This window comes from Chiloscyllium punctatum, chromosome 7 (genome assembly GCF_047496795.1).
Source record: "Chiloscyllium punctatum isolate Juve2018m chromosome 7, sChiPun1.3, whole genome shotgun sequence".
Taxonomy (NCBI): Eukaryota; Metazoa; Chordata; class Chondrichthyes; order Orectolobiformes; family Hemiscylliidae; genus Chiloscyllium; species Chiloscyllium punctatum.
The window spans coordinates 85,530,745-85,545,126 of record NC_092745.1 but is presented as its reverse complement, the minus strand read 5'-3'; the positions used below and the strand labels follow the sequence as shown (position 1 = coordinate 85,545,126).

The following is a 14,382-nucleotide window of genomic DNA, read 5'->3' as shown; positions in this document are numbered from 1 at the left end:
AATTGCCTTAAATTGTGTTGCATTGTTCTAATTCCATCCATGAATGGTAACCTTTTTTTCCTTTTCCACTCCATCCAGTTCCCTTACTATTTTGAATACCTCTATCAAAACATCTCTTAACCTTCTCAAGGACAAGAGTACTAACTTGTCCAATCTATGTACGTAGCTGAAGTTACTCACCCCATAACCATTCTTATTAATCTTTCCTGCACCCTCGTCAATACCTTTCCATCATTCCTAAATTGCGGCACCCCTAAGAACTGGATACAACACTCCAAGTGAGACCAAACTAATATTCGACACAAGTTTAATATAATTTCATTGCTTGTACACTTAATGCACTTAAATGTAAAGCAGGATACTGTGTTATTAATTAACATCTCTCTCAACCTGTCCTGCAAACTTCAAATGATTAATGTACCCTCTGTTTCTGCAGTCTCTTTAGGATTGTAGCCTTTACATTTTTCTCCATTCTTTCTATTAAACTAAATAACTTCACAATTTTTGACACTAAATTTCATCTGCCACTTGACAGCCATTGCAGCAACCTGCCCCTTTTGAAAATTTACACTAACCTCTTCACATTTCATAACACTTCCAAAGTTCTCAGCTTGCACAAATCTTGAATGTCTGGTACACATAAATCTAGGTCAATACATATAGGAAAAGCAAAGGTACCAACATTGATAACAACATTCAGCATCTGCAGGACTAACTTTCATCTAATGGATGTTGCACGTTCAGCATAAGCAAAACTCATTAATGATAATGCTGGTTAATTTGTGCTCTAAGAGAACCCATTCAAAGTCAGACTATTGTCCATTGGGAATGAACACTTGGTAGTAGATATTTCTTGAATGCCAAATAATCCGACGGGGTTATGCATCATTCAATAGATAACATTTAAATGATGGAGATGAGCTTTAGTGTAAAATGCAATGTCATAAAGTTATTGCACCATTCTGAACTTCAACATCTTACACTCACATTAAACCTTTGCATCGAGAATACTTGTCACAATACTTGATACTCAGTATAGAATAAGGACATAAAATAGACATCTCAATTTTAAAACCTAAATTAATGCGCAACAAAACAGCTGAAAATACTGTGCATTCCATATGGTAGACCTCAGGAACTGATGGAGAGTTATCCAAACTAACGGCATTGAAGCTGTAAAGGCCATACCTTTTAAATTTACTTCAGTTTTGATGGTGGAGTGAAATGGTAAAAACGACTACAACAAAGGACTGAAGAATGGATTGCTGTACCTTTGAAAAGCAAGTTATTGAAACTTATTGTAAGCCGTTTTTACACTACTGCTTTGTTCAAGCAATATGGAAAGCTATTTGTAGATGGGCAGGCTCCAGGGAATACTTACAAATGAGGTTAGGCTGGTAATAGGTTTGTGGAGTTGTGTCAGTTGTGGAGTTGGATGGCAAAAATCATCAGCATGACAACAACTATATGATTAGCTTACTGTTGACGTAACCAATATTGGCAGAAGCCTTCGGACTTCTGAAAGGGTAGATTGAGTCATGCAGCACTGAAACAGACTCTTTGATCCAACTCATCCATGCTGACCAAGTCTCCCAAACTAAATTAGTCCCATTTGCCTGCACTTGACCCATATTCTTCCAAACCTTTCATGTTCATCTTCCGCAGCTACACTAGCACGAACCCCCACCTTTCCCTCCGCTACACCTGAAGATGGACGAGGGAGATCCAGTCGATGTAGTGTACCTGGACTTTCAGAAAGCTTTTGATAAAGTCCCACATAGGAGGTTAGTGAGCAAAATTAGGGCGCATGGTATTGGGGGCAAAGTACTAACTTGAATTGAAAGTTGGTTGGCTGATAGGAAACAAAGAGTACTGATAAACAGCTCCATTTCGGAACGGCAGGCAGTGACCAGTGGGGTACCGCAGGGATCAGTGCTGGGACCGCAGCTTTTTACAATATATATTAATGATATAGAAGATGGTATTAGTAATAACATTAGCAAATTTGCTGATGGTACTAAGCTGGGTGGCAGGGTGAAATGTGAGGAGGATGTTAGGAGATTACAGGGTGACCTGGACAGGTTAGGTGAGTGGTCAGATGCATGGCAGATGCAGTTTAATGTGGATAAATGTATGGTTATCCACTTTGGTGGCAAGAACAGGAAGGCAGATTACTACCTAAATAGAATCAATTTAGGTAAAGGGGCAGTACAAAGAGATCTGTGTGTTCTTGTACACCAGTTAATGAAGGTAAGTGAAGAAGGCTAATAGCATGTTGGCCTTCATAACAAGAGGGATTGAGTATAGAAGCAAAGAGGTTCTTCTGCAGCTGTACAGGGCCCTGGTGAGACCACACCTGGAGTACTGTGTGCAATTCTGGTCTCCAAATTTGAGGAAAGACATTCTGGCTATTGAGGGAGTGCAGCATAGGTTCACAAGGTCAATTCCTGGAATGGCGGGGCTACTTTACGCTGAAAGACTGGATCCACTGGGCTTGCATATCCTTGAGTTTAGAAGACTGAGAGGGGATCTGATTGAGACATAAGATTATTAAAGGATTGGACACTCTGGAGGCAGGAAACATGTTTCTGCTGATGGGTGAGTGCCAAACCAGAGGACACAGCTTAAAAATACGGGGTAGACCATTTTGGACAGAGATAAGGAGAAACTTCTTCACCCAGAGAGTGGTGGCTGTGTGGAATGCTCTGCCCCAGAGGGCAGTGGAGGCCCAGTCTCTGGATTCATTTAAGAAAGAGTTGGACAGAGCTCTCAAGGACAGTGGAATCAAGGGTTATTGAGATAAGGCAGGAACAGGATACTGATTAAGGATGATCAGCCATGATCATATTGAATGGTGGTGCAGGCCCGAAGGGCAGAATGGCCTACTCCTGCACCTATTGTCTATTGTCTACATCAATGACTGTATCGGCGCTACCTCGTGCTCCCACGACGAGGTTGAACAGTTCATCCACTTTACTAACACCTTCCACCCCGACCTCAAATTTACCTGGACCGTCTCAGACTCCGCCCTCCCCTTCCTCGATCTCTCCATTTCTATCTCGGGCGACCGACTCAACACGGACATTTACTATAAACCGACCAACTCCCACAGCTACCTAGATTACAACTCCTCCCACCCTGACCCCTGTAAAAATGCCATCCCATATTCCCAATTCCTTCGCCTCCGCCGCATCTGCTCCCAGGAGGACCAATTCCAATACCGAACAACCCATATGGCCTCCTTCTTCAAAGACCGCAATTTCCCCTCAGACGTGGTTGACGATGCTCTCCACTGCATCTCCTCCACTTCCCGCTCCTCCGCCCTTGAACCCCACCCCTCCAATTGCCACCAGGACAGAACCCCACTGGCCCTCACCTAACACCCCACCAACCTCCAGGTACATCGTATCATCCTTCGTCATTTGTGCCACCTCCAAACAGACTCCATCATCAAGGATATATTTCCCTCCCCTAACAGTGTTCCGGAAAGACCACTCCCTCCGCAACTCCATCGTCAGGTCCACACCCCCCACCAACCCAACCTCCACTCCCGGCACCTTCCCCTGCAACCGCAAGAAGTGCAAAACTTGCGCCCACACCTCCCCCCTCACTTCCCTCCAAGGCCCCAAGGGATCCTTCCATATCCGTCACAAATTCACCTGCACCTCCACACACATCATTTGCTGTATCCGCTGCACCCAATGTGACCTCCTCTACATTGTGGAGACAGGCTACCTACTTGCGGAACGTTTCAGAGAACACCTCTGGGACACCCGCACCAACCAACCCAACCGTCCTGTGGCTGAACACTTTAACTCCCCCTCCCACTCCGACAAGGACATGCAGGTCCTTGGCCTCCTCCATCGCCAGACCATGGCAACACGACACCTGGAGGAAGAGCGCCTCATCTTCCACCTAGGAACCCTCCAATCACAAGGGATGAATGCTGATTTCTCCAGCTTCCTCATTTCCCCTCCCCCCACCTTATCTCAGTCCCAACCCTCGGACTCAGCACCGCCTTCTTGACATGGAATCTTCTTCCTGACCTCTCCGCCCCCACCCCCTCTCCGGCCTATCACCCTCACCTTAACCTCCTTCCACCTATCGCATTCCCAACGCCCCTCCCCCAAGTCCCTCCTCCCTACCTTTTATCTTAGCCTGCTTGGCACACCCTCCTCATTCCTGAAGAAGGGCTTATGCCCGAAACGTCGATTCTCCTGCTCCTTGGTTGCTGCCTGACCTGCTGCGCTTTTCCAGCAACACATTTTTCAGCTCTGATCCCCAGCATCTGCAGTCCTCTCAGTTGATGTTCATCTACCTCTCTCTCTGGCAGTTCATTCCACATATCAATCAGTGTGTGTGAGAAAAGGTTGCCCCTCAGGTCCCTTTTAAATCTTTCTCAACTCACCTAAAAATTATGCCTTCTAGTTTAGAACTCCCCGACCTTTGCTATTCACCTTAGTTATGCCCCTCATGATTTCATAAAATTCTAAAAGTCACCCTTCACTCTTTCCAAAAAGAAAACCAAAAGCCTGAAAAAAGCAAGTTTATTTTCTCCTACAAATTGCTGCAAGCTGTTGCTTTTAACGAATAAATCAGAGACTTTATAATTTGCACACTTCGATAAAATGTTTAACTTTTTGATGGCTCTGGAATCACGGAGGTGACGAAATTTGGGAACTCATCTGCAACATTTTGGAACAGAGACAATGAGGATTTGGAGTGGTCTTAGTAAACGACACAGGTGACCAAAAACTTGACCACAGGTGTTCAAGTTTTGAACACCCCAACCCTCGAGAAAAGACTTTTGCTATTCACCTTAGCTACACCCCTCACAATTTTATAAAACTCTATAAAACTCTAAACCTCAATGCGGTTACTCTCTCTCTCTCTCTCTCTAGTACTGCATTTAAGAAAGGGCAAAGGATTTCCTACAGTTAGCAGGGTCGTTCCTTACAGACTTAAGTAAACTATCAAAGCACAGGCTGATTGAACTGACAGGAAAATTAGAGGAAGTATGCCGGTCAGAACTAGGCAAGCAGAAATAATTGAGGTACCAGTAAAAATACAAGAGAGATCCAATGCTCCAATGCTCTGGGTATGACACATTAGAATCAAAAATAGTGTGTTATGGTTGAAGCAACTTGAGCATGAAGAAAATAGGGAAAGCTGGAGATGGAAATTAAAAGAATGGATATGAGACAATTGGAATTGTAGGAGAGACAGAGAAAAAAAACAAGAGAATATAAAGTAAGTTTAAAATGACACAGTTGAAAAAAGGGGGCATGCAGGCTTTGAAAGAGAGGATTGGGGTCATAATTTAATGACAAGCAAGAAAACGTTTAGCTTCAACCTCCCAAACATTTGAGGAAAATCATGCAGAACCATTCTTTCTGTTATTTGGGAAAATAGAGAGACACATGAATTGGGCAAAAGAGGACTCAATGCAGAGTAAGCTGACAGATACAGAACAAGAAATTTATGTGTCCCTGTCACAGGAGGTTTAGACCATAAGACCATAAGACATAGGAGTGGAAGTAAGGCCATTCGGCCCATCGAGTCCACTCCGCCATTCAATCATGGCTGATGCGCATTTCAGCTCCACTTGCCAGCGTTCTCCCCGTAGCCCTTAATTCCTCTAGACAACAAGAACCTATCAACCTCGGCCTTGAAGACATTTAGCGTCCCGGCTTCCACTGCACTCCGTGGCAATGAATTCCACAGGCCCACCACTCTCTGGCTGAAGAAATGTCTCCGCATTTCCGTTCTGAAATGACCCCCTCTAATTCTAAGGCTGTGTCCACGGGTCCTAGTCTCCTCGCCTAACAGAAACAATTTTCTAGCATCCACCTTTTCAAAGCCATGTATTATTTTGTACGTCTCTATTAGATCTCCCCTTAATCTTCTAAACTCCAACGAATACAACCCCAGTATCCTCAGCCGTTCCTCATATGCTAGACCTGTCATTCCAGGGATCATCCGTGAGAATCTCCGCTGGACACGTTCCAGTGCCAGTATGTCCTTCCTGAGGTGTGGGGACCAAAACTGGACACAGTACTCCAAATGGGGCCTAACCAGAGCTTTATAAAGTCTTAGTAGTACATCTCTGCTTTTATATTCCAACCCTCTTGAGATAAGAGACAACATTGCATTCGCTTTCTTAATCACAGACTCAACCTGCATGTTTACCTTTAGAGAATCCTCGACTAGCACTCCCAGATCCCTTTGTGCTTTGGCTTTATTAAGTTTCTCACCATTTAGAAAGTAGTCCATTCCTATATTCTTTTTGCCAAAGTGCAAGACCTCGCACTTGCTCACGTTAAATTCCATCAGCCATTTCCTGGACCACTCTCCCAACCTGTCTAGATCCTTCTGTAGTCTCCCCACTTCCTCAGTACTACCTGCCTGTCTACCTAACTTTGTATCATCGGCAAACTTCGCTAGAATGCCCCCGGTTCCCTCATCCAAATCATTAATATATAATGCGAACAGCTGTGGCCCCAGCACCGAACCCTGCGGGACACCGCTCGTCACCGGCTGCCATTCTGAAAAAGAACCTTTTATCCCAACTCTCTGCCTTCTGTTAGATAGCCAATCCTCAATCCATCCCAGCAGCTCACCTCGAACACCATGGGCCCTCACCTTGCTCAGCAGTCTCCCGTGTGGCACCTTATCAAAGGCCTTTTGAAAGTCCAGATAGACCACATCCACTGGGTTCCCCTGGTCTAACCTACTTGTTACCTCTTCAAAAAATTCCAACAGGTTTGTCAGGCATGACCTCCCTTTACTAAATCCATGTTGACTTGTTCTAATCAGACTCTGCTCTTCCAAGAATTTAGAAACCTCATCCTTAATGATGGATTCTAGAATTTTACCAACAACCGAGGTTAAGCTGATTGGCCTATAATTTTCCATCTTTTGCCTTGATCCTTTCTTGAACAGGCTTCTGGCTCTTTCTAAGAAAATGTATTGGTTAGATCCAGTTATAATTCAGTGAAGTCTAATGAGATGGAATAATTGCTGAAACAAGCTGCAGGTATTTTTCCATTGTGTTTGGTGACCAGAGCAATGGCTAAACAAGCATCAGCAGAAGTCAAAGTAATTGCACAATCAGATGTTAGGATCAACAAAACTCTGTTTAAGAATTAGGATAATTCAAAACAAGTGTTTATTGCTGGAGGCTCAGGAAGCAGATCCAGAGTTAAATGAGCAAAGACGGTTCACACTGAAGCTGGGACTGAAGGAATCTGGAGTGCTATTATATTGAAAGCAGAACTTTGATATGAAAGTGGAGAAATCCTTCCAGACCTGTGGATGAAGAGTGGATGGATGCTCAAATACTGGTAACACTCCAAATATCTAAAGGAGATGTTGAGAGTAGCAATATAGCAGAAGATGTAGGAATATAGAAAATGCAGGCATGGCCAAGAATAACAAGACTGTGCAGTTCTGTAAAGTATGACATACATATTAGTGGTGGGGACGAGTCAGTAACCCTCAATATGTAATTATCCAACATCTTTGATATCTATTCCAGTTTTTAAACAAACATTTAGTTGAGTGCAAGTGGATGGTGTAGGATCATTACCGAAAGCAAAAGATAAATATCAGTGTCCTTACATTTATGGATATGATGAGCATATTCCTTTAAGGATCATTACAGTGGCGGCGGAAAAATGAACTGAGGGAACTTTGAAATGTTACCATCAGACTCTCAAAACCATGATTAAAGCATACCAACATAAATACCCACAGGATTGTGACAAAGGATTACATTTATTTTTATTTTCTCCCAGGGATTCCCCAAATGAATCTACAAAGTTCAGCCCATTTTCGTTGAATTACAGATCCATTAGAATTGGTTAGGGATACATTCTTAAAACATAAAGTTGAATCCTCAACGTTGGTTCAGGTGTCCAGCTTTCTAGAAAGACTCTCGGATGTGTGTAACACAGCACAAGAGCTTTTCAAAATTTCATAAGCCAAATGAAAGAATACAGATACATATTCATATATAGATATGTGGAAAGGTTCAACAGGGGATGACATATTGGTATTGTTGCGTTACAGGGTGAACCCCAGAAAGCAAAATTTAGTAAAAACTGAAGGAAGTGCAGATGCTGTAAAAAATCAGAAACAAAAACAGAAATAGCTGGAAAAGCTCAGTAGGTCTGGCAGCAACTGTGGAGAGAAATCAGAGTTGATATTTTGGGTCAAGTGACCCTTCTTATATCCTTCCTCTGAGGAAAGGTCACTTGACCCAAAACTTTTAACACTGATTTCTCTCCACAGATGCTGCCAGATCTACTGAGCTTTTCCAGCAATTTTTGTTTTTATTGAAGCAAAATGTAGCGTTCCCCACAAATTAGTTAGGAGGGACAGTAGAAGTAACTTATTTGGAAAATACCCCTGATTTATAGGAAGAAAAATTGGATATGTCTCATAAACATGTTGAAAAGGTATCATAACAGAAAAGAGATAAAAAGGTGTTAGTATGTCAGGTAGCAAGATGACAGAGTCAACAAGAATGAGATAGAAGGAGAGGTAGTCTATTCTCAAAGCAAACCTCTTACAATTTGATTAGCCAACATAGAAAGACTGGGACAGCTAGACACTGTGCTCTCATATTCAGAGGAAGGACAATGGGTCCTTTTAAGACAAGTCTAGAAATCTAAAGTAATATCTAGAGATATATCTGAATGTACTATGTTAGCTAGGCATGATGTAGACATAGGAGAGTTAGTGCTGATAAAGCAACAACCTTATTAATTGAGTATACAAAAACAAGTTCAGGTGGAAGCAGAGATTCATGACAGAAAATTACTTAACTGAACCTAATCAAAGCAGCCGGAAGCCAGTGTTAGTTGCTAAGCTGGAAGGATCAACTAGATCAGCTCAGTTACTAGAAAGGCAAATGGAGTCACAAAAAAAGCATAAATGAGTCCACCGTTAAGGACTATACTGATTGGAATGAGGCTCTGCCAATCCCACCTAAAATATAGCATTTGAAGAGGTACTGATGAGTGCCACTGACATCAAAGGCTAAATACATATCCACAATTGTTACACAAGATGGGTTAAACCAATGTCAAATTATGCCTTTTTGGTTACAGAATGCTCCAGCTGCATTACAGATTTGTAAACTAAGTTGTAGCTGAAGTACATGACTATTTAATTTATTTAAATATTGTAACACATAAGCAGCGCATGTGAAACAATTAGAAAACCTGTTTAAGCAATGCCAGTCAGCTGGCTTAGTAATACATTTAGCCAAAAGTGAATTTGTAAAAGCAAGGTAACTTTCCTATAGCACGTTGTAGGACAAAGACAAGTATTTTCAAGGAATTATCAGCTGTATAGAACTTCTGTTCAACCACATTTGGGATTGTTATACAGAATTTTAGTTAGGCCACATTTGGAATATTGTGTGTAGTTCTGGTTGCTGCACTGCCAGAGGGACATGGAGGCGTTGGAGAGGGTAGAGAAATGGCTTATCAGGATGTTGCCCAGGTGGGAGGTATCAGCTACGAGGAGAAATTGGACAAGCTTGGTTCATTTTCATTTGAACATCAGAGGATGAGGGGCGATTTAATAGAACTTCACAAAATTATGTGAGGCATGGATTACTGATCATTGGAATGTTTTCCCAAGGTAGAAACATCAATTATGAGGAGACATAGGACATAAAAGGAGGAAAGTTTAAAGGAGATGTGACAGGCAATTTTTTTTTTGACACAGTGTTTGGTAAGTGCCTGAATGCGCTGCCAGAGGAGAGGGTGGAGGCAGATACAATAGGAATGTTTACAAGGCACCTTGAAAGATAAATGAATAGAAAGGGAATATAGGGATACAGACCACATGGAGGCAAAAGATTTTACTTTAGAGAATATTGTGTGTCGGGGCAGTCTTGGCAGGCTGAATGGTCTGTTTCTGAGCCGTACTATTTTTTGTTCTTTGAAGCAAAAGTGAAGGCTGTAAGAAAATTGCCTGTGCCTAAACTAAACAGAAAATCATGATATTTTTAGAGTTTTATGAGAAAATTATGCCTAAGTACAGCACAATAGTTGTACATTTCATAAATTTAAGGAAACAAACAAAAGTGGTATGGCCAGGAGTCTTTGAGAAGCTGAAGGCAATCCTAATAAATAAAAGTGTTGACTAACGCTGATTTTTTTCAGACCTTTCAAAATGGCTGTTGATGCTAACACCACAGTCCTGTGATTCTAATTATTAAATGGGGATGTCCAGCTGATCAAATTCCCAATAAGTTGGATAGATTGTGTTTTTTTAAATTGAGATGATCTTTTACTAAAAAAGCATTCTTACAATATTGATGTCTTTTAATAATAAAACAAAAGTTTATTAACAAAAGAAATTAAGATAAACAAGGATAAAAACACTTTATTCCTTTATAACAAATTACCAAAGATTGTTAAACACACAGTAGAAATAACTCAAGCATGGAATATTTGCAAAAATTGTTGAAATTCCAAAAACTTTCAATACTGCACTTCGAGCAAGAATCAGGCAGCCCATTTCTGAGAGAGAGAGAAATTTTCCTGTCTGTTTTAATATTTTGATGAGCTTGATGTGATTAAAATTTCAACTCAACTGCTGGAACTGTATTTCCTTCAAGTGCTATCCTATCCCTGATGCAGCTCCTTTTACTTTAAACCTTAAGTCCGGAATGACATGAAATCGGAATAGGAATAGGCTGGTTAGCCACTTGAGCCTGCTGCACCTTTTAACAAGATCACGGCAGATCCAACATACCATCAAAGAAGTTTTAATATCTTTTCCACTGATTGTATCCCTACACTTCTTTCCAGTATAATAATAACTTCTTATTTGAAGATAATTTCATTATATTAAACCCCTTTTTTTGCAGCTTGATACATGCTTCTCTCTTGAACAACTTCCCAGCACGGACTGAATTCTGATTATTCTCTCCTTAAGCCCACTGGGTAGTTCCCCAAGAACTCTGGATAACTTCATCTCACTTAGAATGATGGATTTTACAGTTTTTTGCTCAAAAGTCAATTGTCAACTCAAAACACTACCCAACGTCCACCCTCCAAACTCCAAGACACCAAATACATGAATAGAGATCTTTCTGTTTCATCACACCAGTGATTTGGAGTAGGTGAAGTCTGTAACCACATGAAATAGGAATAGGAATATGCTGGTTCGCCAACTGAGCCCTCTGCACCATTCAGCAAAATCAAGGCTGATCCAACATGTCACTTTTTTTTCTCTACCATAACTCTTGGTCCCTCTACTGATCAAGAAACCATCTGTCTCATCCTTCAATATACATGAGGATTCTGTCCACACGGCTCTCTGTTGAGAAGGAGTTCCAAACATTCTCAACCTCTGAGAGAAAAAAATCCTCCTTATCTAAGTTTTAAATTGGTGCCTCTGTTTTCTGAGAATATGCCCTCTAGTTCTAAGACTCTTCCATGAGGGGAAACATCTTCTCAGCATCTACTGTGTTCAAGCCAGTTAAGGATTTTTGATATTTCAATGACTGCACCACATATTCTTCTAAACAGTCTTATTATAGGATGATGAGTCAGCAATAGAGAAACCAGTGCGGCACTCTGGAACAAACTAAACCAGCAGCAGTAGTAGTACTTGGCTGGAGATAATGGGATTATTATTGTTACTTCAGCACTTTGAAGTCTGTGACTGCTTTGGGAACAAAGAAACATTAATCTACATTAACCACAATCCACTGGTATTCATTGAAGACTTTGAAACTCAAAATAAGTCATTACTTCCCCAATCATAATCAATCCTGACAAACAAGGAGAAAAGGTTACAATAAAAGCCATAAATAGGTGGCATGGTGGCTCAGTGGTTAATACTGCTGCTTCACAGTGCCAAGGACCTGGGTTCAATTCCACCCTTGGGCATTGTCTGCTTGGAGTTTACACATTCTCCCCAGTCTGCTCAGGTTTCCTCCACACTCCAGTTTCCTCTCACAGTCAAAAGGGTGTGCAGATGAGGTGGATTGACCATGCTACGTTGCCCATAGTGTCCATGATTAGCCATGGGAAATGCAGGGTTGTCGTGATAGGGTAGTGAGGTGATGCTGGGTGGGATGCCCTTCAGAGGGTCAGTGTGTACTCACTGGACTGCTTCCACACTGTAGAGATTCTAGGATTACTGAATTCATTATGTCCTACGAAAGTGAAATTAAAGAACTATCTGGCACCATATATAGAGTCAAAGAGTGTGGTTCTGGATAAGCACAGCCGGTCTCGCAGCATTTGAGGAGCAGGAGAGTCTACGTTTCAGGCATGAGCCCTTCATCAGGAATGAGGCTTGTGGGCCAAGGGGGCTGAGAGATAAATGGGAAGGGGTGGGAAGGTAGCTGGAAATGCAATAGGTAGATGAAGATGGGGGTGGAAGTGATAGGTCGGAGACGAGAATGGAGTAGATAGGTGGGAAGGAAGATGGACAGATAGGACCGTTCAAGAGAATGGTGCCAAGTTGGAAGGTTGGGACTGGGATAAGGTGGGGAGAGGGGATATGGGGAAACTGGTGAAATTCTCATGGATCCTGTGTGGTTGGAGGGTCCCAAGGCAGAGGTTGAGGCATTCTTCCTCCAGGCGTTTGGTGGTGCAGGTTTGGCAATAGAGGCGGTCCAGGACCTGCGTGTCCTTGGCGGAGTGGGAAGGGGAGCTAAAGTGTTCAGCCATGGGGCAGTGGGATTGGTTAGTGCAGGTGTCCCAGAGATGTTCTGTGAAATGACCCACAATTTGGCGTCCTGTCTACCCAGTGTACAGGAGACCACATCAGGTGCAATGGATACAGTAAATGACGTGTGGAAGTATGGGTAAATGTTTGTCGGATGTGGAAGGATCCTTTGGGGCCTTGGAAGGAGGTGAAGAGAGTGGTGTGGGTGCAGATTTTGCATTTTTGCGATGGCAGGGGAAGGTGCTGGAAGGGGAGGGTGGGTTGGTGGGGGGGGGGGGGGGGGGCGTGGACCTGACAAGGGAATCACAGAGGGAATGGTCTCTCTGAAATGTAGATAGGGATGGGGAGGGAAATATATTCCGAGTGGTGGGGTCTATTTGTAGGTCGTGAAAATGGCAGATGATGTTGCGATGTATCTGGAGGTTGGTGAGGTGGAAGGTGAAGACCAGAAGGGTTCTGTCTTCGTTGTGATTGGAGGGGTGGGGTACAAGGGCAGAGGTGCATGAAGTGGAGGAAATGGCATCATCGAATGCGTGGGAGGGGAAATTGCAGTCTTTTAAGAAGGAAACCATCTGGATGTTCTATGTTGGAATTGGTCCTCCTGGAAGCAGATGCGGTGGAGGCAGAGGAATTTGGAATAAGGGATAGCATTTTTACAGGTGGCAGGGTGGGAGGAGGTGTAGTCCAGGTAGCTGTGGGAGTTGGTGGGTTTGCAGTGGATGTCTATGTTGGGTTGGTCACTGGAAATGGAGATGGAGAGGTCCAGGAAGGGGCGGGAGGTGTCTGAGATGGTCCAGGTAAACTTGAGGTCAAGGTGGAGGGTGTTTGTGATGTTGATGAACTGTTCAACCTCCTTGTGGGAGAACAAGGTACAGTCTTTGATGTAGTGAAGGAAAAGGTGGGGAATGGTGCCGGTGTAGCTGCGGCACCATATATAACCAATAATTAATACTTAATATCAATATTTAGGAAAATATAAGGAATGAAATTAAAGGCTGTGATCAGTTGTCCTGTGTCCATTGACGAAAAAGATTCAAATGGGTGATTAACTGTTAATTATCAGCTACTGGAAAGTAGGTAGACTAACAACTGCTCAGAGACAAGGGAAGTAAAGTCTCCATCCTAACAGCGCTGTGGGTTTACCTACATCATGTGGGTTGCAGAGGTTCAAGAAAGTGGCTCAAAGGCAATTAGGGATGGACAATAAATGCTGTTCTCACTGGACACATCCATATTCTGTGAACGAAGAAATAAAAAATCTACCAGCAAATTCAGGATTTCTATGCTTAATTACATATGTAGAGACTCCAGATGTTGTTGTTTCCAATATAACTGTTAATGTTGCAAAACAAATTACACAGAGTTCTATGCTTTCTTTAAATTGTGTTTGTTTTACAGAAAGCCAACTGTTCTAACAGATTTATCTGTATTTAACATGGAAAGTCTACCATTTTGATGCAGATGAATAAAGTATTGCACAACTGTTTGTATGCATGGGCAGACTTGAGTTTTTTTTTCTGTTTAAAGGAGTACAAAGCCAACTGCATATTCTGGATGATCTAGCTCCAAGCACAGATTTCAAATCAGCTCGATGTTGCAATACTTACAGAAACAACAGTAATGTATCAAAGAGCAACAAAGACGGTTTACAGTTTTAAAAATACATTTATCTTATTTCTA

At 42.4% G+C, this 14,382-nt stretch overlaps 1 protein-coding gene across 5 annotated transcripts in view; it reads right to left on the bottom strand.

Moving 5' to 3' along the window:
• The window catches only part of patj (PATJ crumbs cell polarity complex component), a 390,366-nt gene that overhangs the window by 136,171 nt on the left and 239,813 nt on the right, over positions 1 to 14,382 (bottom strand). The window lies entirely within an intron of this gene.